Source organism: Ursus americanus, chromosome 32, assembly GCF_024610735.1.
Source record: "Ursus americanus isolate L20-20 chromosome 32, mUrsAme1.1.p, whole genome shotgun sequence".
NCBI lineage: Eukaryota > Metazoa > Chordata > Mammalia > Carnivora > Ursidae > Ursus > Ursus americanus.
In genome coordinates, this window is record NC_142158.1 from 16,854,527 (window position 1) to 16,881,325 (window position 26,799).

The 26,799-nt window shown below is 43.5% G+C and overlaps 1 protein-coding gene across 4 annotated transcripts in view; it reads left to right on the top strand.

The window, feature by feature from the left end:
• The window catches only part of PHACTR1 (phosphatase and actin regulator 1), a 528,218-nt gene that overhangs the window by 233,479 nt on the left and 267,940 nt on the right, over window positions 1-26,799 (top strand). Inside the window, exon 1 of one of the 4 annotated variants that reach the window (XM_045811543.2) lies at window positions 4,010-4,337. The exons of 2 other annotated variants lie outside the window; for them this stretch is intronic. The gene's annotated coding sequence lies outside the window, so the exon portion shown is untranslated. One more of the 4 variants, XM_045811546.2, reaches the window with a different exon arrangement.

A 26,799-nucleotide genomic window follows, 5' to 3' on the forward strand; every position in this document is an offset into this window, starting at 1 on the left:
GGAGGGGAGCCGGGTGGGGGGATGGGTAAATAGGTGATGGGAATTAAGGAGGGCACTTGCAATGAGCACCAGGTGTTGTATGTAAATGATGAAATGACGAAATTATACACCTGAAACTAATATTACACTGCATGTTAACTAGAATTTAAATAAAAATTTGAAAAAGAAACGGATACCTTACAACACTTGTTGAAAGATGGAAATGGTATTCAAGATGCCACAGCTATTAAACATTGAGAAGTTGCAGATTTGTGGTTGACATTAAATGAAATGGGTGTAAAATGCTTAGCACAGTGCCTGGTACCTAGTAGTGCTGATACATATTGGCTGCCATGTAATGATGGTGATGGTGATGGTGATGATGTACCAAGTGGTTCAACAGCAAGAAGGGGGAAATGGAATGGGAGGGGGATTAGAATTCCTCTGGCATTTATTGAGATCCTACTATGTCCCAAAGTGAATTCAAAGTAAATAGTATGTTGTTCCTCTCCTCGAGGACATATTCATCTAACATGTCATATAATTACAACAGAATGTGATAAATGTTGTACAAATCTCTTTATAAAAGTAGAGTGATAACACAGTTGAGGGGGCTGTTAATTTGGACTACAAGATTAAGAAAACCAACAGTAAATCCTGGAGCTAGGCTCAAAGGATTTTGCTGTTTAAGGGGTAGGCATTTTAAGATAGGACATTTCTGGCAGAGGAAACAGACTAGACAAAGACAAGTTGTCCTGGAAATCATGGCACAGTCAAGAATGTAGATCAGGGTAAAATCAAAGAAAGTGTAGCCAGGAGATGGGCTGGAAAGTTCCCTGAAGGCCAGTTTATGATTACCTAGTGTATCACCGCAAGGAGTATGGGTTTTTTTGGGAAGGCAGCAAGTTGCCGTTAAAGCGGAGGGATGCCTGAGTAGTTCAGTCGGTTAAGCATCTGCCTTTGGCTCAGGTCACAATCCCAGGGTCCTGGAATCGAGTCCTACATCCAGTTCCCTGCTCAGCAGGGAGGCTGCCTTTCCCTCTGCCTGTGGCTCCCCCTGCTTGTACTCTGTCTCTCTCTCCGACAAATAAATAAGTAAAATCATTTAAAAAAATTTTTTTTTTTCAGCTGAGAAGCTACATGATGAAATGTCTGCTTTCACCGCATCTCACACTGAAGGCAGGATAGAAACTGAACCTGGATGGGTAGAGAGTGGAGGCAGGGAGCCCAGGCAGAGGCTATCGGGATCTTCTAGGATATAGCAGAGATCCTGGAATTGGAGAAGAGGTGACAGGTAGACTCTATGGACTTAGTGGTCTGTGGGAGGGGCTCCAAGGAGCAGAGGGAGATGTAGACAGTGCAATCAAACATGATTCTGAGGTCCCTAACTTGGGTTAGGGGGCAACATTGTGATTGGGGCAACCCAATGAAGGAATTTTTTATAAACCCAAGATTTATTTTTTAATCTTCTCTATCTTCTGGTGACATGAAAGAAGCTGAGTCTTTAATACCATTTCTTTTTTTTTTTTTTTTTTACATTAAAAAATTTTTTTATGGAGCACCTGGGTGGCTCAGTCGGTTAAGCGACTACCTTCAGCTCAGGTCATGATCCTGGGGTCCTGGGATCCAGCCCTGAGGCCAGCTCTCTGCTTAGTGAGCAATCTGCTTCTCTCTGTCCCTCTAACCCCTCCACCTGCATGTGCTCTCTCTCGCTCGCTGCGAGCAAGAGAGGGGAGAGAGAGCATAAAGTGAGGGAAGGGCAGAGGGAGAGGGAGAAGCGGTCTCCCAGCTGAGCAGGAGCCCGAGGCGGGACTCAATCCCAGGACCCCAGGATCATGACCAGAGCCAAGGGCAGACGCTTAACCCACTGAGCCGCCCAGGCGCCCCAATACTATTTCAATTCCAGGCTTATTTGATATTTTCTTGCTCCGCCCAAGAGAACACTACTTGATTTATGCCATAAGGCTAGAACCAAATAAATGCAATTTATTTTTCTAAAAGTTTCAAGTAGGGATAGACAAATGCATACTCAAATTCCAAGCCCCATATGACAAAATACAGTCTGAGGTGGGACCATCCAATGTGGCCGGGTGTGGCCACACGTGGCTATTGAGCACCTGAAACATGGCTACTCCTAATTGAGATGTGTTGTAGGTATACAATACATAGAATTCATATCAGGTTTCAGAGATTTAGTATGAAGAAAAGAATACAAAATAATTTGTGAATAATTTTATATTGATTACCTGTTAAAATAATATTTTGGATATATTGGATTAAATACAATATATTACCAAAATTAATTTCACTATTTTTTAATGCAAAAAATAGAAAATTTTAAATTATGTATGTGGCTTACATTATATTTCTATTGAATGGCGCTGGTCTAGGAAATTCAATTTTTGTGGCATCAATATTTAATGACTATATACGGACCAGGGGTATATTTTATATTATTGCTTTTCTTCCCATTACTGGGTCTCACCACCTGATGTTTTCTATTATCTTACTATGTGTCCTTATTTTCATTAAGGCAGAAGTAGTTACCATAGCAACTGTGGCAACATACTATATTTACTATACGTAGAGGAGTGTGAAATAAACAGACATCAATCTGTCATTCAGGTTTACACATTTATATTTTCTTCATGAATGTCTGGGTCTTTGCAAAACTGAGCGCTGAGAGTAGGAAAACTGACTTGTAATTCCTGCCTGTGTCACTGGCTTCCTTGCATCTGTATAAGGATAACAATGATCCCGGCCCACAGTTTAATATAGTAATGGTATCCAATATTCTGTCCAAAGCTGGAGGCAGGCAGAAAGGGCAAGATACTTTCCTTCCGTGGATGTGGGTGGGGGTGCAGAAGGAAGAAGAGAGGTCAGACTGGGACAAACCAAAAAAGGGTGATCAATGTTAATATTTGTTCCCATGGACTTTAACAGTCCTTTTTAGGTACTTAACACATTCAGCAACAAGGCTCCACTGGCTGGGAGAAGACTGGGAGCCCAGGGCCCCCTCCACATACAGGTCAGCCTGGCTTTGATATGGACAGTGCATACAGGTCTGAGTTTTTTATGTTGATCATCCTGTTTCATGATGCTTTAAGTGTTATACTCATTTATGCCATCGGAGTTTCCCAAAGAGCCTCTCATTCACGGGACAGTTCTATGTTTTAACATATTTGCCCCTCAATAAATATCTCAGAGATGACAGGGATGCTAAGAGAAGGAAGTTGGGATAGACTGAGATGATTCTTACCACTTTCACCCAAGACAGTGCTGGCTTCCAAATATCCAGAGATTGGCCTTAAGGATTTCAATTTGGTGGAAAGTGGGGGCTGGAGGAATTGGCCCTTAAGAGGTATTTGCATAACAAGCTTGTGGCTTTCAGTTGGTTGTTATGCTTGTTCGAGGAGGCTGGGGGAGGGTTTATGATGATCAAGGTCAGGTGGGGGAAGGGGGATTGGCTAAAGAGCCCCTCAACCCAATTTACCCCTTTGGCATTTCAGGGAACTTAGATATGTGGCGAAAGTAGTAAACACTCCAGGTTTCAGAGCTCAGTTTACACAGGTGCGATAAATCTCTGCACTCTATCATCTGAAAACACATTCAATACTGTATCACATCTACAGCCACCCTAAAGGAAAATCAAGGAAAGTGCTACAGTTACATCTGGAGATGTTACATGTTCAGAAATCTCTGCTACCTCAGCACTGGCATTTAGGAGGTCCTCTACCCAAGAAGAATCAAACCAAAAGGAAATAAAAATGCACTTCAAAAACTGTAGCATGCCCCGCCCCCCACCGAAATTTCAGAAAATGTTACTTGTCAGTGGTGTTTGCAAAAGCTCCCTCTCTGTCTCCCCCTTCACTCCAGGGGGAGGGGGGGAGGCAGGTAGGGGGACAGGAGCGGAGTGTGGTTTTCTGATCAGAACTCAAAAGGCACAGCTTGGATTATATAATGGAGCTGCTATGAGTCAGGTGACAGTCTCACTGAGTAATTCCCTGCAGAAGGAGACAAACTGCATGTTAAAAAGCTCAACAAATACTTCAAAAATAAAACAATAAAATAAAATAAAAAGCCCAGGCCGTGAGTTCCAGACTTCCAAGCTGCAGTTTTCTCTGAATTCTCTCCAAGCTGAAACAGCTGGGCGGGTTTGGCTGGGTCCGGAGACGCCCTCGCAGAGACTGCTGCTGAGGGCCAAGTGCAGGTCGGGGGTCTGGTTGGATCACCGGGTTACTTTCTGTTTCATTTCGAAATGTTCCCTGCTTCTGGAATTGGTTGCCTCCAATGTCAAGGAAAACGCATGACTCCTTGGAGACTCCAGCCAGGCTTTTAAGAACTGGGACTTTGTGAAGGTAAGAGGCATCCGTGTCCCGCCTGCCCCCGGGGGCTGCCACCTCGAAGGAGTCTGTGTGCGAGCAGGGAGTGGCAGGAGGAATCCGCCAACTTGTTCTGGGATCTGAATGAGGCCAGAGAAGCTATCTGCGGAAGGGTTTTAAGGTTAGCAAAGGGGGAAAGGTGGATCCTTCCCGCCTGGATGGGTGGCCAGCCAGTCCTTGGTGAGTGGAATCATCCCCAACTCCTGTGGGCTTCCTTCCCTCCCCCATTCCACCCTATGGAGGAGTTGGTCAGCAGTCAGGGACTTGGCACGGGCTGGCCCGGGGCCGGGAAGGAAGGCGAAGGGGCTGCCTGGCACCGAAGGGCTGCTTGGGTGTGTGGAGCATGTGTATTTCAGAGCTCGACACTTGAGACTCTCTCAGTCTAAGAAAGCACAGCTATTAGAAAGCCAGAAAACAGACCCAGAGGGGAGGATACTTGCGTGAGCAAGGAGTCTTGGGAAATCTGTAAGGTAGGCGTTTGAGTTTTAAATAATTTGATTGCTTTTCATGTATTTGTTAGTTGGATTTTGTATTAGTTTTATGTGTGGTTGGGTTTCGGGAATTTTCGCCTTTTGGAGCTGCCAGTATGGACTGATTTGGTTTTTCAATCTCCGGACCCGGTTCATAGGATGTCTTGGAACCCACTGATGTACATACGGGATGCGGATGCCTGAAGTCAGAGGATATTGATGGGAAACTGGCTAGCGATGTTTTTCAGATCGGGATTCACTTGCAAATCTCACTGCAGTGGAGGCTTGCCCTGGACTCAGGCTGAGGCAGGCAGGCAGGCAGCACTTGGGAACCTCAGGAAGTTTCTGACTTAAAGAGACAGGAAAGGAAAAATCAGGTCAGCAGTGGTTATTGGGGGGGGGGGGGGGTGGCAGGGAGACAGGCTCAGGGAGAAGTTGTGGATGACGAAAGAGAAAGATGATCGGGAAATAGAAGGATAAATACAGGTTTGGTGAGATTCCCATCGTGGGCTGTGGCATTTTGAGGTTTTAGGCATGATGATAAAAATCAATATGGCAACTGATAACATCTCACTGGGCATAAACAAGAAAGCTAAATGAATTTTTTCTCACTGACTTCTAGAGACCTCGGGAAATAAGCAAGGCTTGAGTTTCCAAGAGTTCCTTTCTAATTGCTATTCTTTTTTGGCCACACTGAGGTGCTCTAAACAAAACATGGTGATGTTAGAGCCAAAAAGAAAACGTGCTATGAAAGAGTAGGTCTAAGAAGGGATATTCAAGTTTTTTGCTACCCTTCACCCCTTCCCCACCTTACTTCCAGTTTTCAGCAAATTATATGAGCCGACTGTGTCTAATATAAACAACTCTTTAGAGTGTATAGTGATCGCTGTGAGAGGATGTTTGGATTTCACAATAAAAATGATCTCGAATCGGGGTTCTTAAATCCTTGAGCCCGTGGACCCCATGTGGAACAGAAAGGATCTTGTTGATCATGAATTTTCTAGAGTCATCTCTCTACTTTCGCCCTATCACCCTCACCTCTTGCCATGCTCAATGAGCAGGACTCAATGATGACAACAGAGAGAAAATGCATAACATAGTGAGGTTTCTAATTAAGCCCATGTTTGGAATACAGATAGTATACTATTATAAATATTCACAAGAGAACAGCTCATGGAGCCCCCCTACCCCCCGCAGGCCATGGCAGCCCCCCGAGAAAGCACTGCTTCCAGAATTCATGTCAGCACAGTGAGTTCCTTTTAATCCAGATTTCCAGCATTTGAAACTGGTGGAAAACCTGCATTTCTGTGCTTCAATAATATCATGAGGACTGAGGTAGGCAAGGATTGACCTCTGGACACCACAAGATCCATCAGGGCCTTTCAGATCACTGAAGACCACGTGATGCTCTGACTCGATTTACTTTTGAGTGCATTACCTTGCACTCCAGTTCACTCAGGTTTGGTAATCTGCCTAAATCATGGTGCCCACATCTCCCACCCCAAGAAACAGGACTCGCGGTTTTACAAAGGAGTTGTTTTTGTTACTTTCAGGGTGAGGCACAGTCTGGGAAATGCAGTTTGAATACGAAGGTACCAAATTTGGGGGTACATGTCTGGGACGGTTCAATAGTTCATGGGACAGCTGGTCAGAAGATGCGAGATAGGAAGGCTTTTGAAAATCCAGTCCTTGCAGAAATGTGGATACTTTGTTTAAAAGCATAGGTCTTTTGTGTTCAGGCTGACTTGGGTTTGCCTTCCTGTTCTCCCATCTATTCAGTCAGTGAGGTTGGGCAGCCTTCTTGACCTTTCTCAGCCTGTTTCTTCATCTGTAAAATTGAATCGTCATCATCGGTTGTCTGGGAAGTGAATAAAATGATATATAAGTGAAACAGCACATAATACAATACTGGCATAAGTAACACCTAATAAACAGTACCTGCTGTTATTATTGTTATGATTTGTGCTATTTAGTGACCACAAAATAGTTGAAAAATGGGGCCATTTTTTCCTTTTAATATCCCAGAGCTTAAGGAATAATGTTGTGCAACTTTAGAACAATGTTCGGGATCCTCAAAATGTTCTGGAATGAAGTTATTAGCGTATCTCTTCCTCTGAGTGATGAGGCATCATCACCCCATGTTTTGCATAGAAGAGTCTATTGAACTGGTTTAAGCCACATAGGACCTTAGTGGCGGGGAGGGGGGTACTTGTCTCTAGATTTGCTGTGCCCTACCCCCTAGATCACACTGCTCCTGATGGTCTCCGTGGGGACCACACCAGGGGCGGAGGGGTGGAAGTGGGGGCAACAAAGCCAAGAAGCTGTTGTCTCTAGAGAGCCTCAAACACCTTCCTGTCGATGGAGTTTGGTGCGGCAGACTCAGTTTCCCTGCTTCAGCCTGCTATTAGTGGTGGCTCTGCTGGGTTTTTTTCTCCTGAGTTGCTGGCCTCAGATGCCCTACAGGTGTCTACCCATGTGGCCAGCTCATGCAGATGGGTGATTATGACCAGGACTCCAGGCCTCCAATGGGGACAGCACAAAATCTGCTACCCTTGTGTAGCCCCTTATGGGCTCTGCTTCTATTTTTCTCTTGCAGTCTCCTAACGTGGGGATTTAATGCCTCCCATCAAGCAAACTCCCAATTGTATGTTATCAAGTCCAACAATAGCCATATAATGAATCTAAAGGATACAGATGTCAAAAGGCCAGTTTTGCATTCCGTGGGTTTTTTGCTCCCTGTAGAACTCAGCATTCACAGTTACAGGATGGTGCTGAGAGAGGGATTTCATAAAAGATAGTCCAGGAATAGCCTGGGCTTCTCAAAAAAACTAATAAAAATCACACACACACCCCCGAGACACACACAATGGTAGAGTGAAGAATGGTGTAAGAGTGTCTTCTTTTAAGAAATGCACCAAAGACAGCACAAAAGTCTAAAATGAAGAGAGACAGAAACAAAACCCAGTAGAATCACAGATAAGTAAGACACAGGATTCAAAAATAAAGAAACAAATTTTGAAATGTAAAAACACCCAAAGTTGGAAATATGATAAAGCTCAGGAAAAAGAAAAAGGAGCAGAATGTGGGAGAAACCACAGATAGAGCCCTGTAGCCTGAGTCCATCATTCCTCACTGATAAAATGGTAACAATAATCCCTACCCCACTCCAGGTGTCACTGAGAGACACAAATGAGAGACTGTGTCAAAACTGGGAAGATTGATGAGAACCTTAGAGTATTCCCTCAACACTGTTGAAAACGTGAACGTTAGCTAGGCCTGTCCGTAGGTTTTAAAAACTATTTAGGATTTTAAAAAATTGACCAAAAAAGAAGGAATGTGTGTATTACTAAAAAATAGGATTTTCGGGGCGCCTGGGGGGCTCAGTTGGTTAAGCATCCGACTCCTGATTTCAACTCAGGTCATGATCTCAGGGTTGTGAGATAGAGCCCCTGAGTCAGGCTCCACACTCAGTGGGGAGTCAGCTTAAGATTCTCCCTCTTCCTCTGCCTCTTCCCTGCATGCATGTGTACTCTTGCATTCTCTAAAATAATAAATAAATCTTAAAAAAAAAAAAACCCACAGGATTTTCTTTTTAGTAATACAGAAGAAAATCACTTTGGATACTCTTAGCTGATAGATAACCAATAACTACTGTGTTAGTTTGCTGGGGCGGCCATGACACAATACCTTAGACTAAGTGGCCTAAACAGCAGAAACTTATTTTCTGATAGCTCTGGAGGCTGGAAGTCCAAGATCATGGCGTTGGCAGAGTTGGTTTCTCCTGAGCCCTCTCTCCTTGGCTTGAAGATGGCTGCCTTCTCTCTATGTCCTCACGTGTGTGTGTGCTTATCCTCTGTGTATGCACATCCCTGGGGTCTCTTCCTCTTCTTCGTCTTTTTTTAATAGATTTTTATTTATTAAGAGAAAGAGAGAGAACACAGAAGGAGAGTGAAAGGGAGAAGCAGACTCCCCACTGAGCAGAGAGCCCAATGTGGGGCTTGATCCCAGGACCCTGAGATCATGACCTGAGCCAAAGGCTTAAGAAAGCTCATTAAAAGGTATGTTCTTGTTTTAGAAATTTATCAGGTCCCTAAAGGAAAATGGTATCTCCATAAAGGAACAATGAAATCTCCAGATCGCCATGGAGAGACATCACGGAAAGTAGTCTGGCAGATCTGGCCCAAGAGTCAAGAGGAGCTTGACTTGCTGGTGTATTTCTGCTAAGAGGAGAAGGGAGGAGCTTGTTTTCTGCCTTCCTCCCAGGTGTTCTGTCAAAGAACTAGCTGACTAGTCCCAGGCATGGTTGCATCTCCGCCGTGACAGCTGTTCTTGGAGGATGGATTTCACATTGTTTGGAATTAGATGTTCCTTTGAAGTCAAAAGGATTGTGGCATTTCACTGGCTCATTTCCCACTTCCTTTTAATATTCTGTCTCTTGAAGGAAGTCGAAGATGAATCCTACCATCTGGGGTCCTGCCATGTTCAGTGTAATCATGCACGCTATTCCCCATTTCTTCCGTCAGTTCACAGCAGTGTGAACAGTGATATTCAGTGACACGGTTGCCTGAAATACACACACGTGTGCATGTATATGCACACACACACGCGCACACACACACATACATTTATTCAATCCTGAAACAGATCTTGTGAGTAGAGAGGAAGGTGTTTTGTAAGTGATACTCGCACATCATTTTCTTCTTGAATGTCAGATCTTTGATTTCAGAGAAAGAGATACGGGATCCAGCTCATGGCCTAGGGGTCCCCACAAATGTGAGAAGCACTGAGGAACTAATGCCTATTCTCCATTCACAGCATGAAAAGGCTCGAAAGGGGAAGCAGGTGGTTCGCAGGTGTTTGTAGATAAGAATGAGCACGCTCACTGCCTTTCTGTGGCCCCTGACCACTCACAACTGCACCTTTAGGAGACCATTTGCACACTCTGGTAGGACACATCCCAGCCAGATCCAAACAGGAAGCATGAGGAGACCGTGCAAGCAAGGCATACCTTGATTTTCTTTTTAAAACAACTGGTGGTAGTGAAAATTCATATTAGAAGGAAGAAAGAAGTAACTTAGTAACTTGTAAAACACTCTGTCCTGTCCCTTTGCATTAAAAACAAGATATGCCTCACGGGCGCCTAGGTGGCTCAGCCGGTTAGGTGTCTGCCTTCGACTCAGGCGATGGTCCCAGGGTCCTGGGTTTGAGCCCCACATTGGGCTCCCAGCTCAGCAGGGAGCCTGCTTCTCCCTCTGCTTGCTGCTCGGCCTGGCCTGCTTGTGCCCTCTCTCTTTCTTCTCTTTCTCTGTCAAATAAATAAATATAATCGTTAAAAAAAAAAAAAAGGCTATGCCTCCATGCCCAAGGGGAAAGAACTGGTTCCCCAAGCATCATGAACATACCTTCTGAGCCAGCTCCTCTTGCTGTCTCAGCACAAAGAGCACACTCCATTCTTAGGGGAGAGTTTTCCCCTTCTACCAGGATCCATTTCAAAGGCAGGGGCAGGAATGTGTTAGCTAAATTAGTTTGCCCAAACTTCAAGCTGTTTGGATGCAATGTTCTCTCCAAGTGTCAGGTGCTCTTGTCTGGGTTATTAGAAAGAGAATGTTGAAACTGTGATGCAATTTAGAATATGTCAGAGCCTGGATTGCTTAGCACTGATTTGAAGGTTCATGACTTGCCCGAAAAAGGACCTGGAGCCTGAAAATGTTTAAGAACACACACTCAGGAACAAGCCATCAGACTCCAAGAAAAACTAATACTGGTTCTCTTTGGCTTTCAGATAAATTAGGAACATAAATTAGGAACTCTTATTTAAGTTGGTTCGTTCCCATATAGAACTTTCCAAGTAAAAATGTGGGTTTGGGTTTTTTTTTGTTTTTTTTTTTTTGTTTTTGATAAAGCAAAAAAAAAAAAATCACTACCTTGGTGGGTTTTTTAAATTATTGTTATTGTTATTGTATTTAATCAGTAAGCACTTACTGTCTACTGAACTAAGAACAAAGTGTTGTGCAAAGAGTTTTGCGGGGAAGAAAAGATGAATCAGATCTACCGTATCTAGAGAAAAAAACATGTACATAAAAGTTTTGTGGAGATACAGAAAATGACAGCTTCATGAGAACAGAAAAAAAACGGTTATTGAAGTTGAAAAACAGGAGATATTAATTCCAGCTAGAGAGGGCTTTAGGAATGTTTTTAACAAATGTCTCCGGGATGAATAGGTGTATTTCAGTGTGGAGGGGGAGCGGGGAGTGAGCATGAAGCAAAATCGTTCATGACACAGTGAGCAGGCCAGTTTTGTGGGAGGAGCAGGTGGAAAGAAAGCAGCCAGCTGTACATACATTGGGAAGAACTTGACTATCAAGCAGAGAAGGACAGGACATGTTGGGAGCTTAAAAGTATGCATAGGGTGGGGTGAATGGGGAGAGATGGTGAGTGTGACCATCGGTTACAATGTTACTGCAGGAGTGGAGAACCAAACAGCGGTTAATAATAGTGATAATGACAACAACTTGTTCTCATTTGCTGAGTGCCTTGTAGTTGTTGAGCGTTTCCTTTAGATGATCACTTTTAACGTGCCCAGCAGAGCTGGGAGATAGGTCCAAATAGACTTGATCCTCGTTATTCATGGGTTCTGTATTTGCAAATTCACTTATTCGCTAAAAGTTATTTGTAGCCCCAAAATCAATACTCATGATGCTTTCACAGTTGTTCATGGACATGCGCAGAGAAGCAAAAAAATTTGCGCTGCACATACATTCCCAACTGAAATCGAAGAAGGTGATGTTCTGCCATTTTGTTTCAGCTCTCAGACGTAAACAAGTGTTGTTTTCATGGTCTATTTAGTCTAATGTTTTCCACATTTGGGGGGGGGGGTCTTTGTTGGTGACTTTGCTGTTTAAAATGTTCCCCAAGTGTAGTGCTGAAGTGTTCTCTTGTGTTCTTGAGTATAAGAAGGCCATGGCGTACTTACGGAGAAAATATGTGTGTTGGATAAGCTTCGTTCAGGAATGAGTTAGAGTGCTGTTGGCCAACTTCAAGGTTAATGAATCAATAATATATACTAAATAAGATGTCTTTAAAGAGAAACACACATAAGACAAGGTACAAATTGATCAGTCGGTGGAAACAATGTGACCAGAGGCTCATGGGAACCTTAGCTTATATTTCCCTGAGGAGCAATGGTTCTGTGTTCACTAATTCAGTGTTCACAGTGACTTTATTGAAGAGGGCTACTTGAATATCGAGAATGCTATGGTACTGTCCTTTCCACAGAGGAGTAAGCTAAGGCTAGGAGAGATAAGGACCTTGCCTGAAGCCAAACAGCAGGCGTAAACCCAGTCTGCCAGACTGGCATGTCATCGTGTAATGACATATATTTGTAATGACATAAGGGTCTGGATCAGGTGACAGGGATGAAAATGAAGAATGGAGGAAAGGAGGTAAACTGCAAGAGGTTTAGGAAGTATAATCAACAGGACTTGGCCACTGACTGCACATGGAAGGCAAAGAGGAGTAGGGCTCCAGGAGGACTCTGAAGTCAGGAGAAGGTGGCAGACTGTTGGGCGGAAGGTTGCAGGAAGGGTAAGCAGCAGCTTCAGCAGGGCTTAAGGCCTGGGGTTTGAGAACAGGAATGCCAGTTGTTATCTTCTGAGTTCTCATACATTCCAGGTGCTGTTGAGAGGTTCTACCCGAGCAATCTCATTGAATCTACAACAGCCCCGAGACAGTGACTACGATGCCCATTTTACAGATGAGGAGAGTGAGGCTCAAAGAAATAAAGTAACTTGTTTATGGGCACCTTGCTTATACAAAAAACAGGAAGTTCAAACCCAGACTGAGTGACCCTGGAGGTTGTAATAACAGAGAGAACTGTTGCAGTTTGAGATCTTGGAGGAAGAGACGCCTTAATGTTAGAGATACCCTATCTTGTTCTCTAGTTTCTTGTTTTTAATTGTATTTTTTCCAATATTTTCTCTTTTTACCAGATGTTTTCCTACCTTTGTGTTTTTGTTCAAATTCTTCTGTCCCACAGGAATGTTGTTTTCTCTCTTAGCTTTAAGGTTTTTCTCTTTCTTCCTCTTTTCTTTCTTGATGTTACAAAGGTATAACTAAAATTATTTAATAGCTGGGATGCCTGGGTGGCTCAGTTAAGCATCTGACTCTTGATTTTGGCTCAGGTCCTGATCTCAGGGTCGTGAGCTTGAGCCCCACATCGGGCTCTGTGCTGGACGTGGAACCTGCTCTTAATTCTCTCTCTGGGACACCTGAGTGGCTCAGTCGGTTAAGTGTCTGCCTTCGGTTTGGGTCATGATCCTGGGGTCCTGGGATCAACTCCCACATCAGGCTCCTTGCTCAGCAGGGAGCCTGCTTCTCCCCCTGCTTGTGCTCTCTCTCTCTCTGACAAATAAATAAATAAAATCTTAAAAAAAAAAAAGATTCTCTCTCTCCCTGTCCCTCTGCCCCTCCCCACCCTCAATGTGTGCTCTCTCTCTCTCTTGCTCCCAAAAAAAAAAAAAAAAAAAATTAACAGTTGCAGGAATTAAACATGTTACGTTGTATTAGTTTGTGCTGTTTCATAAAAAAGTTTGAAGATTTCAAGGTTTCTAAGAATGTAATACATGTTACTTAGCAACAATTATTCTCCTAATCACTCTGCATTTCACATTAATAGGCTTATGGTTTATTGGCAGATGTGCTCATTAATAGAGGAAAACATGATTATGCTATTTGTGTGTTAGATTTGGATAACCTGACATAAAAAGACACAGTCCCTGTTTTGCGTTTCATCTCAGATATCAATTATCTTTGAACTTTTTAAAAGATATGAAGTCTCTAAGTTTCCCAAATCCATATCCCTAAGACTTATTTGTCTATGTCCTGGAGATATTAAGAAATTAAATATTCCCCCGACACATGGGTATCAAGCGTTATTTCCGCAGGATTCCCAGTAGTACTGTGCCCGAGGAAGGAATAGTTTCCAAATACAGAGGGGGGTCTCATCTAAAAAGTGCCAGAACTGTTTATTATATTCAGAAACATATTAGCAATATATAATAGGGGAAAAAATTCCCATCAGAATCTTGGGCTCCCTCCTTCTTTCTGCAAAGTGCCTCCAAGATGTCCAGAAGGTGAGCATTCTTTCTAACCACAGAAGGGGCTCTCCAGAGCTGTGGCATTTCATCAAAACACCTCTGCCCACAGAGTTCAAATGCCGGTGGTTGCAAGAATAGTTAGCTTGAATCTCTGCAGGCAAGCAGAAAAGAGTTCACCTACAAGGGACTGTCTATTCTTTGAAATAACCCAAGTATGAAACCGTTCCTTTATAAATTAAAAAGAAACCTCTTGAACTATTCTGAAGTCAAAAGAGAGAGTTACAATTCTGCCGTGTCCTCATTCAGCTGCAAGTAACTCCTAGGTGAATCAAGTCTGCATTTGTAGAGAGATCTGGTAAGGTAGGAACAAAGGCTAAGGCAAAGCCAGAGGAATCTTTGTCCTCTTCTGAAACTGCTACAGCGTAAAAAGGAACTGGGAAAAGTGAAGCCATGTTGGTTTGATTCAACAAACCCCCGAAACCATCTTTCAAATATTCTGGACGGAATCAAGTCCAAAGTGTGTTTTGCCAAGCCCGAGGGAAATTCATTCCATGTGTTTCTGATTCATTTATAGTTTAATCATCAAAATACTGCTTTGCAAGGACTAGTTATGTCCAAAAAACCTTTTATGAGCCGTTTTAAAACATTGTCTTGAAAACAGGAAGCACTGTTTTGCCAAGAGCTAACAGATGCCTGGGCAGAGGTTCTGGATTTGGTTGTGGGGGCAGAGCCCTGGAAACTATTTCCAAATCTGGCAGAGCCAACCTTATAATGCCTTTGGGGGAATCTGTGCTGTGTGTCTGTCTCCACTCACTAGAATGACAGAAATCCCTCAGGGAAAACAACCCAAGGGTAGGGGACCACTGGCTTCTGTGATTTCCGCTCAAACTCGTTCCCATTCTTGGATTTTCACACCCTTTCTCTACATTCCATTTGCTAAGTGAAAATTCAGGAGATAACTTCTCTACTGAAATCTTACTAGTATTGTAGCCCTTAAAAACCTAAGGTAGAATTTCATCATTGAGTTTAGAAAACAGTAGCTTCGGAGGAGCCATTGACTTCAGGAATAGAAAAAATCATTTTTTTTCTCTTTATTTTTGAGGTTTTTTTTCATTAAATGAGCTCAAATGGTCAGAATTGAAGCCTTCTAAAATTGCTTCTACATCAAGTAATGTTTATGTCGCTTTCTCTCTCATTGTTCTTCATTGAGGGGTTTTAAAGTAAGTTCCCCCACCAGCTTCACCTGGGAAATTGTTGGAAATGAAAATTCTCTGAGCCCAACTCACATCTGTGTCCAGTGTTTCTCAAACTCCATGTACACCAGAATCATGGAGGCCCCATGCCTCGAGTTTCCTATTCAATAGGCCTGGGTGTGACCTGAGGACTTGTATGTCTAACAAGCCCTCCAGGTGCACCTATCCGCTGGTGTCAGGACCCCACCTGGAAAACCAGTATTCTACAATCTTCCCAGTTCTTACCACTAGCCTGCAGTTGAGTGGCAGGTATAAGAACCATTCTAGGTGTATCCACTAATGGTTAGTTGGGGATATGTTTCAGTGATTTCGCAAGGATGCCGTCTCGAAATTCCTGTGGACCATTATTCATGGCCAAAGAAATGAAGTAGTTTATGTAATTCTTGGAACGATTGTGTAAATATGGCCTCCACAGAGATCTAGGTGATAAAATAGTACCGCCAAGCCGATGTATATAAAACGCTTATCATCTTTAGAGACCTTCATGAATTAGACTGTAGACTTTAAAATTATATAAAAGTTAGCAACTACATTCATCGGGTGACAGGAACTTTCTCTGTCATTAAAATGTTAGAAGACTTTTATTGCATGGATTCTTGTGTAAGGAATATTGGCTATGTAATAGGAAAATGTCCTTGATGAGAGCCGTATGATTGACCCTCATGGGCCGTACGATCCTCAGGCAAACCGTGAAACTGGAGCTCAGTGAGGGTATTTCACCAGAGAGTTCCGTGGGAATGCTGCTTTTTGATATCTGACAATACAAAGAGCTTATAGAACCTTCTATTTTAAAAGAGTGGTTGGTAAACTTCCAAATGTATTAGAATCACCTGGGAATCTTGCCAATAGGCAGATTTCGGTTCAACAGATATGGATGGAGTGGGGCTTAAGGTAGTGCATTTCTAGTAGACTCCCAGGTGACGCTAACGCTGCTGGATCATGAACCGCACTTGGAGAAGTGAGGTTCTAGAATAGTGGTTCATGGCCCTGGGAAACCTTGAAAAGATTCTAAATCCAATATTCTGGGTGGGACATGGAGGTGGGTATTTTTAAAACACCCCAGGTGATCGTAACGTACATCCCACCCAGAGGAGCTCTGACCTGGAAAAGTAGTGGTCGCGGTCCTGGGCTGCCTCTCTCCGAATCAGATGCATTGCCTGAGTCTTCGGTGAATATTCCATTGCAATGAATTCACACTCGACTTCTCTAACAAGTGTCTTAAGTGCCTATTTCTAGGTTGCTGATAAAGGAAAGAGGCAAATGCTTTAGATTCCAGATGTGTTGACTACCGAGTTGACATTCGGCTATGAAAACTTAGTGACCCGTCACGTATTCTCACTCCTGCAGAGGTTCCCCTTGTTTACTCTTCCAAGAGAGCTACAGATATAACTGTGGGTACAACCAACATTGACACTCAACTAAAAAATGCTTGATATGCTCAAGTACTTAGACACCTAGTTGAGAACTCAGAATCCTGCACTAAAAAAAAAAAAAAAAATCGAGATTAAAAAATTGCCTGAAAAATGTGAAGAGCAGATGTTACAATCCATTTGTCTCTGGCATAAAATACATGTAATATTACTTCTGTGGAACATCTGATTCTGCTTATGACTGCACCCCGGTGGACCTTGTTGGGTGAGTTACTAGCTGAATGTGCTATCTGAGGTTGGGGTAATTAAATATCGCGCACCTAAATATTGGAGAATACCTGCCTAATGTAATTATTTCACTTTCAGTCGAGCTGAAGCGGAACTTCTCTTTCTCACAATAATTAGCCAACGGTTGCAGTTGCTTCTTCAGCTCGCTCCTAATTTCTGATAATAAAACTATGGCAAGATAGAAAAGAATATATTCCTATTTATTCTGGCAGAGGAATACAGACTCTAATAACTGTATCCAGTTATTTAAATGTTAAATCCCGAAGGAGACTTAAATGAACAGCATATTTTTGAAGTTAAATTTGATCCACCAAAAAGCCCTTTTTATCCTACTCCCCCCACCCACCCCCCATTTTTTTTTGCTAGTAGTATTACAACAGGCTGTAAAAACTGAAACTTTGGATGCCATATAAATATTTCCCATTTTATGCTATGGGTAGTTCGTAGGCATGAATCTAAACTGACCCAAACCCTCCTCACTATAAAAGTGCCTTCTTAACCATATCTCCGGGAATTGGAACGGTGTAGCGGTGATCAGTAGAATGATCGGTAATACAACAGACATGGCCGGGACAGTCATGAAGAGCCATTTCTTGTTCTTCAGGGCAGTACAGTATTGGGCGCTGCCTGTATATTTGGAGTTAATTTAATCCTTGTGCATACCAGGATGAGCAGCCCAAAGCAGCCAGCGCTGGAGGAAATGTTTGGAACCATTTTGCTTGTTTCTTCTCTGATTTTGTCTTCACCCAACACTGGAACACCTGAAATGCCTCTCTGGGTCTCTTTACACATCTGCTTTTATCTGCCTTCTTGTCAATCCTTAGCCTTCAGGCTTTCTCGCAGTCTTGGGTGTGGCCACCATATGGCTTATAAGATCCCCCTACTGCTCCAGGTAGAAACTTACTGCCCAACCTAACCCCGTCCCACTCTGACAACCTCAGCTGCCAGGCCCATTCAGCTACAATTACAACAGACCACCTAGAAGCCTGGGGCAAGCGAAGAGTCATGGCTCTGGCACTCAGATTACTGAAGGCACCTGTATGGGGTGAAGGGGCTGGAAAGAGTGTAGAACCACCCTGCATGCCCTGGGGGCTGATGGTCCCCCTTGGACTTCAGGTCCCTCTATATTCATCTCTGGAGTCATGGGGCCTCTCACCACTCAGACTAGAGTTTCCTCTTACCACTCAGACTAGAGTTTTGGAGGTAGGGGTTAAGGAGGAGGAGTGAGGAGGGGAGTTTTAAACTTGTACATTCTTGAAAAGTCATGATTTGAAAATGTACAATTTGAATTTCAGTTCCCTTTAATACTGGCAGCTCTGACCAATAAAACCCACTTCCCTTCAGAGGCCCTTCCAGGTAAACCCAGTTTCTCCTTTTTGAGAAAGAAAAGAAGCTGATGTAGAATTTTGTAGTGATGGCCAGTAAGCTCATGGGTGTCTGTTTGCTTATATAGTGAAATTTCTTCTTGAAGCAAGGGAGGACCACATTTGGAATCCACCTGAAGGAACACTGCCTAATTTCCCATCCTTGGCAATCACCAGGATAGGCCCTATAATTCTAATAGCTAGTGGTTGTTTTCAGCTTTTGGTGATTGATCAGATGTCTTAAGGTAGATAGGTTTTCAGTAAGGAAGTGGGCCAAACCAAGAGAACAGAAAATTGCCATAAAAATTAAAAAGAACACAAATAATAACAGAGGATGCGCAGACACCAGGCAGAAACAACACCAAGAATTAAGGCAAGAAAAGTGGTAAGAATTGCACTAAGTAAGAATTAGAAAGTCATCCTCAGCGCCTAAAGGTTAGGTCCATTGGGGAAGTCAGGAGCACCAAATGTAGCCCAAGTAGATAGGAATTTAAAAACCTAACGAATTATCCAGACATAAATGGTGCCAAAATTGATAAAGAACGCCAATAATAAGACAAAGATAAGTAACCTAGGCCAGTTCTTCTGGTAGTTCTTATTTGAATAACCTGGGAGCAGACCGGTTTCAAAATACTGATTCCAGGATTTGTCACAGATCGATTAAGATCTCTAGACGTGGGACATAGGGATGGCAACTTCATTTAAATGTCCCTGAGATGATTTACATGTGCATTGAGAGCTCCAGCCCAACCAGTAATCTTCTCTTGTGCTTTCTGTTGGGATAAGAGTTAGTTCCAGGGATGGATGTTCTATGGCTGCCCTGTCCAATATGGCGCCCACCAACCACATGTGGCCAATGGGCACCTGAAATGCGCCTATTCCAAATTGCAATGTGCTAAATACACACTGAATTTTGAAGACTTAGCAGAAAGAGAAAGAATGGAGAACATCTCGTTTATAATTTTTATATTGTTTACACGTTGAATAATACCGTTGATATTATACATACACACACATACACACACATACGCCTTGGGTTAAAGAAAATATTTTTTAGGGGCGCCTGGGTAGCGCAGTGGTTGGGCATCTGCCTTCAGCTCAGGGCGTGATCCCAGCATTCTGGGTTTGAGCCCCACATCAGGCTCCTCCACTAGGAGCCTGCTTCTTCCTCTCCTACTTTCCCTGCTTGTGTTCCCTCTCTCGCTGGCTGTCTCTCTCTCTCTCTCAAATAAATAAATAAAATCTTTAAAAAATATATTTTTTAAAAATTAATTTCACCCATTTCTTTATACTTTTTAAATACAGCTACTAGAATACTTTAAATTACATTTGTGGGTCACATCATATTTCTGTTGGGCAGTGCTATGCTTGAACCTGTGGATAAAACAGCAAAGTTATACTCCCTGAAGTACAAGAAGCAATGAGAAGACCATAGAAATGAAGGACTTTTTTTAAATTAGGATTTACTTATTTGGTTGTGTTAGAAAATATTGGTTTAAAATTAACTGTACTTTTTTGTGGTTTTTTTTTGTAGTTCAGTAGATCCCTTCTGCACAAAGGTTAAAACCTTACTCAGTAGAGATTTAGGAATGAAAGAGCCTTCCTGACCTACCCTAGGTGGAAATATTCCCCAGATTAAGTAGAATACTGCCACGGAAGTCATTCAGCCGTGTTTTGTCCAGAAATTAGTGGAGGAAAATTAAATGCTATATAATACTATATATTTCTTGATATAGAACACATTTACGTACACACACCCCCAAATATCCATTAGTAATATGTAGGTGACAAATGGATCAGATAAGGTCTGATATATCAGCCTTAGTTTAGCTTCCCTGAATTTAGCAAACAAGAAGGGTGAACTTGTTCAAATTGGAGACGTTTTTAATCCATCCTATTGATAAATATCTACAGTACCAAGTACCACGCAAGATCCTAAGAATACAGTGATGAATAAGATAGATTACAGGTCCTACTTTTTCAAGGCTCGCAGGGAATGCAGACAAACAGGCAGTTATAATGTAGCATGATGAGCTGTAGAATAGGGAGCTAAGAAAGCACGGAGCGGTTGCACCTGTCAAAGACTTCCCGAAAAGCGCAGCGTCTCCCTTGAGCCCTGAAGGATGCATGGAGGTTGTTCCAGGCAGAGGGGCGTGTGTATTGATAGGCCTAGAGGCAGGGAAGTGTAAACTGTGAAAACTCAGAGAACGGAAAATAATTCTGTTGTGCTGTCATAGCAGGTTGGGGGATGGGAGTCAGGTAATGTGTGAGCCTGGAGAAGCAAATACGCACCAGGAAAACAGCCCGTGCATTGTGTGGTTATAGGAAGTGGCCAGAAAAGGCAGATCTATAGAGGTAGAACATTGATTCATGGTTGCATAGGGGCTAGGGTGAGAATTAGGAGTGATGGCACCTGTCTTCTTTTTAGGATGTTGGAAATGTTCAAAAATTTGACTGTGGTGACGGTTGTACAACTCTGCAAATATACTCAAGTCCATTGACGGGTACACTTAAATTGGGTGAACATGATGGTGTGTAAATTATGTCTCAATAGAGCCGTCAGGATAACAAGGCATTTTATAACCCTTGCTAAGGAGTTCTGATGCTCTCCCAATCGAGGCAAGAAGGTATCGGTGATACAGCTTCCTGCACCCGAATTTTGGACAGCTCCCCCTGGGATCATGCACAACCCCTCCTGTGTAAGGTCCAGCCGAGGGGAAGAGAACTGACCTCAGCTGAGCAACTACTGTATAACACACACAGCATAGACACCTGACACGCAGGATCTCATTTAAATCCCACCACAGCCTACTAGTGCCTTTACTCTATCTGGATGGTTTATTGCTGCTCCAACAGAGATGCAGTTCTCTTCGATCTGAAATATAGACAAGCCCTGCTTTACTTATGAGACATGTACGGCTCAGGGAGGCGAAGGCACCTTCCCAGAAGCACGCGGAAAGTAAGGGGCGGAGCCGGGACTGGAGCTCAGGAGATGTCTGATTGATCTAAGGCTTGGTCTTTCTGCTCAGCCGGCTTTTCTGAGATTGGGCGAATAAGCATGCACAGCCCGGAGCAGGACGGCTTGGTAGATTGCCCAGCAGAAGTCCTTACACGCGCCCCTTGTATTAATTTCCCGTGGCTGCCGTAACCAATCACCACACACTGAGTGGCTTAAAGCAATACAAATATGTTCTTTCTGGGGGCAGAAGGCTCCTTCTAGAGGCTTAAGGGAGAATCCGTTTGCCTCTCGAGACCACCTACATCCCTTGGCTTGCGGTTCTTTCTTTGCAACGGGATCACTCCAACCTCTGCTTTTGTCATCACATCTCCTTCTTCTTTGACCTGACCCTCTTGTCTCCTTCTTACAAGGACCCTTGTCATTTACACTGGGCCCATCTGAATAATCCAGGATAATCTCTTCATCTCAAGAGAGAATCTTACTTTCATCACGTCTGCAGGGTCCCTTCTGCCTTGTACTGTGACATCTTCACAGGTGGGGGGACTGGGATGTGGACGTCTTTGGGGGAGGCCATTATTCAACCTACCACACCCTTGATTTGAAAGGAGAAAAACCCGTGTTTGAAAGGATTCTCAGAATAACTGCAGTCTTCTATATTTTGACCTTGAACATAAACTCAAAAGCTTCTCTTTCTTCATAACCCAAACCGAGACTAGAATCAAATAATATTATCGTTTGTCTCCCATTATAAAATGTCCTCCTCTTAAAATTTTAGAGGAATAAAGTAAGTTAAAAACTTGATGATGTGCCATGAAGAATATTATTTTCCTTTGAAGGTATTATCACTAGCTGATAAATTGCAGGCTTGCTTTCATACGTCAAGCCCTCAGAGAGGTCCCGCACCAAAGGAACGTGGAAGTGAGGACACGTGAGAACAACCACACATGTGGAATAATATTTATATTGCTCAAAAACTGTTTTGAGGCATCCTTTCTCTTCTACCATGTCACTTAAGGCAACTGTGTGCTGCGTAAAGCACGGTTTAAATAGGCCATTGTCTTCTTTTTTAAAGGTTCTAGGGTGTCTATTTTGCTCTAGGTTTACCTCCTACAGCAACAGCTGTAAATTGTCAAAGTCAAGGCCCCAAATTACAACAAAAGACGAAGAACAAACCCAGAGGCCATGAGGTGGCCTTGAATCTGCTGACTGAAAGCACAATATGGAGAGAGACTCGGTTGTTGTTATTTAAGGGTTCAGGGCTCTGAGGGGTTGTTCTTGCAAAGGTGGGAGACCTTATCCTATCCATAGGATATCTATATATATAGATAGGATATCTATGTAAGAGATACATATATATATATATATATATATATGTATTTTTAATATACATTCAAAATATTAAATGGTAGGAGTTTGGTAATTGGAGAGGATGGAATGTTCCCTTAGCTCTTATGCAGAATTCTCCTGTATATTCTTGTCTCTTTTTGATGAAGGACAATAATACCTTTCTCTGGTAACCACTGTCACCTTCATAGAATAGATCACCCTCTTCATTTTTTACTGTCTTACACTCAGCCTACTAATATGGACATTTTTGTACTCTTTAGTTTGAACCCCATGGCTGACCTCTGCTTAAAGTAGTGTTTCCACTAAAAAATGTCCTAGGTGATTAACCAGATTGAGTCTCACAGTGTAGAATCCTGGGGACCCAGGGACCCTGCTCTCTGCCATGAACTGCTTATATGACCTGGGGGTCAGTCTATCTGGATCTCCTGTGTTTCCACATGAAGTTCAAGCCGGCCAGGGTTGTGTAGTGATAGGACTGTGAGGTGCCTTTCAGCTCCAGTATCTTGTAAGCTCAGAACATTTAGTGGCTATGGGAACTGTGTGTTGGATCTTGGTTTGGGGTTTCCAAGAAGCTGACTCAGGAATAGATACAATCTTGTGTAAGCAGCTGATTTGGGAGGCACACTCGGGAAATACTGGCAGCGGTCTGGGGAGATAAGACAGGAAGAGAGAAGGCAGGCCATCAAGAATACATGATCAAGCCTGTCACCACTGTATGCAGCGCGCCTCCACGTTATTCCAGTTTGGGGGTGCAGACACTAGGTATTTACTTATTCACACACTTCTTCTCTACCATGGGTTGAATGCTGCTTTGGGGGGCATTGTCTCTCCAGCACTTCCTGTGCCTTTACTCCTACAGTGGGGGAAGGGGAGCCCTCTGTTCAGAGTTGCAGGTATTCCCTGTAGGCCTTCTAATTAGGGAAGTGAGTGCCAGTGGGATACTGATGGGGTGCTGACTACGTCTGTCAGAATGTGTGTGAGAGGGGCAGGGAAGGACGGGAAATGAATGGTCAATTAGGAAATGAGCGAGCGGGGGTCTGATGTTTTGGTTTCTTTTAAACTTGCCACAAAGGTTCCAGAAACGACAAGGCATTGGTCTGAGGTGTTTAGTGGCGTATACATGCTACCTTCGTGGTGGGTATAGACAAGAAAATAAATTTGTAGCTCAGTGTTGAGGAAGAGTTTACAAAACTCCTGACCAGAGTGAAATCCTGACCAGGATGTTAGTAAACTTATAGATGATCTAAGTTATTTACGTAGAAACACTTAAAACACCACTTTGCCAAAGTCTGTAATGCAATTTTCTCTCACGACCTGTCCTTCAGGGAAATGACATTAAAATGTCATAATGTCACATTTTAACTCACAAAGAGTTCATCTTTAATTGCTTGGTATAGAAGGTTCAGTTTGGCGATGTGTTTGGGTCTTTCACACATGGCCAGTGCTCTGTGTAAGATGGGCCAACTGGTTCTATGATCATCCATTGCTTCTTGAAAGGCTTTGGCATTCAGAGATGCTCTTAGAAATAAGTGGGGTGGGAGGAATGGGATAATTACGTTCATTTCCCCCTTCTGAACTTTATTTCTGAGAACCCAACTTGCCAAGATCTGTGAAATATAGAAGACGCTTAGCAATCAATCACTGGGGAAGGAGGTGATGGAAGGGGAAGGAGACAGCTGGCCAAGGAGCTCTAAACTTCAGTCATTTTGTACTTCAGGACAAGAGAGCAGGATTGCTGACTTCTACATTTCCTTTGAGAGGTGGCATGCTAATGGCATACTGAAGAGTCTAATAAAGCCAAGTACAGGTGTAACTCCTTTAGGAAACCGTCAAACCGGTAAAAAGTGAAACTCCTTGAGTGAATATGAAATAAGATTTGACTTACATGTGACTTCGAATCTTAGAAAAAGAACAGACTTTCCAGAGCATCTAAATTGACCCTGTTATTTGACTTAAGGAAAAAAAATAAGACCTTGAAAGTGTCGGACCTTTGTCCTCGAGGGCCAGATTGCTTACGGATTCAAGTGTCCAGTGCTGTTTCTACCTGATCACATGGCTGTTTGGTCCCTTCTTCTCCCTCGCCCTCGCCCTCTCCCTCTACCCCTCCCCCTCCCCTCTCTCTCCCTCCCTGTCCCCCTACCCCTCTCTCTCCCTCTCAAAACAAGAAGTTCATTTAAACAAGAAAACCCCTGATTTGAAAGGCCCACTCTCAAGGATTCATTCCTTTACCTTAGGCCTACATGTACTAGCTTCACACACAGCCTCCCCAAAAGTTGTGAAGTTACTTTTGGCTTTACAATGATAAAAGCAAAACACCAAAATCCCCCAGTCATATAAGGTCTGCGAGGGTTTGCACTGTAGTTATTCGCTTAACACAGAGGACATAATCATTTGCCGTTCCGTAAGGACAGACGTTGAATGAGCATATGCCACTAAGGAGAATGGGGGCGTTTGCCAGAAACCGTCTTTTCCGGGCCTTGTCTCTAGTTGGTCTCTACTTTGAGCAGCATACCATAGACCACTGAGTGTTGCTGTTTTTTTTAAAGAAACATTTCTGTGTCCTCTGTCCTGCTTCTGTCAGCTTCACTTTGCCTGACTTACTCCAATGTAGTTGTCATTTACACTGCTGAAACTCAGAAGCATCCGACTCTTGATTTCAGCGCAGGTCATGATCTCAGGTTGGTGGGATCCAGCCCCCTGTGGGGCTCCCTGCTCAGCGGGAGTCTGCTTGAGATTCTCTCCCTCTCTCTTTCTACCCCTCCGCCTGCTTGTGCACATGCTCTCTCTCTCTCAAATAAATAAGTCTTAAAAAAAAAAAAAAACCACAAAACTTGCTTCTCATTCCCAGGATGGCTGTGCCCTCCGAATAGTTCCTTTATTTCTGCATAGGAATGAACTCACTTCCGCAGTCAGCCAGGTTTATCAGCCACAGTAGAGAAGATAGAGTTCTCTTCACGATACATAGAAATGTTCAGCCTCACTGCTGGTAAAATGCTAACATGATTATGATGTCATGATCAAATTATAGAGGGTGGTTTTGTGCCATAGCAGAAGGAAGGTGGGAAAAGTCCAAGTCCTCAACATAGGTTCTCATTGAACAGTGTGGAACACTGGTGATTCAAAAAGCTTACAGAATAAACAAATCACACATTGTGTGTGTGTGTGTGTACACACGCGTGTAACAGATGACAAATACTGAAAGGGTTTATGTTTTGCCTCTTTCACTGCCTTTGCTCTTGGACACCCATCGCCCGGTGGCCTTAAAGTGACGGAGTTGAGACGAGGATTCATAATCCTCCACCCTTCACCCTTCCCCAACCCTGGCCCAGGCACATCGGGCAGGTTGCGTAGGAGTGCGTCACACATGCCCCACAGAGGGGGCCGTGCTTTGCGCCTGGTGACCTCTCCGCTTTTACTCACACTTCACTCCTTGCTTAGAATATTCCTTTGCTCTCTTCTCCATGGCTGCCTGTCCAGGTCTGGGTGTGACCTGGCCCAGGATCACGTGCTGACCCTCTAAACCAGAAGCTTCGTACTCTAGAAACACTTAGTTTGGTCTTTCTTATGATGCTGCTCACAGGCCTTTGCGTTGCTATTATTCTAACTGTCTTACCGTTTTACACCGTAAACGCTTCAAGGGAATGAGCTCTGCTGGGGCCGCGGGACACGGTGCCTTGTATTCCCTTAGGAGCACCCCATAAGCATTGGGCCGAATGCATAGAAGAGTTGGGGGGAATTGTGGTGAGTTTGGGGTCACATTTGTGAGTCGCAAGCAGAATGACTTCTCTGTGCAGTGGTGGCGAGGCGAGTAGGTTAAAGTGGGCAGGTCCTTACAAGCTGCCCACTGCTTGTCTATGAGAACTGTGGTTTTGAGACTCTCTCTCCTAATTCTTATACAAATTCGTTTTCCCGTTTCCTAGAGACACCGGGTGCAGACCAAAGATAAAGACAGCCGGGAGAGAGAGATAGCCTTGCCGTTATTTATATGCCTTTATAAAAGTGTTCCTTCGTCTTATTTTAACTTTTCAGAAATTCCCTTGTAGAACTGAGTCTGCCTACACAATTTCTTTATAATTCAACTTGTGCATCAATATTCATAGCTCCGCCTACTCTTCCTTGCATTTTGGGGGCTGGGTGCAGGTCATACAGATGTCTGGGGATTCACTGTGACATAAACTTGGCCACCTTCCCCCCCGGTTTACCAGTGGGAATGTTCAGCAAACAGGGCTACATGTCGGGAGTCCTCGGGCACGCAGCCTCCCAGTCAAGCTTGTCCAGGCCACGTTGCCTTG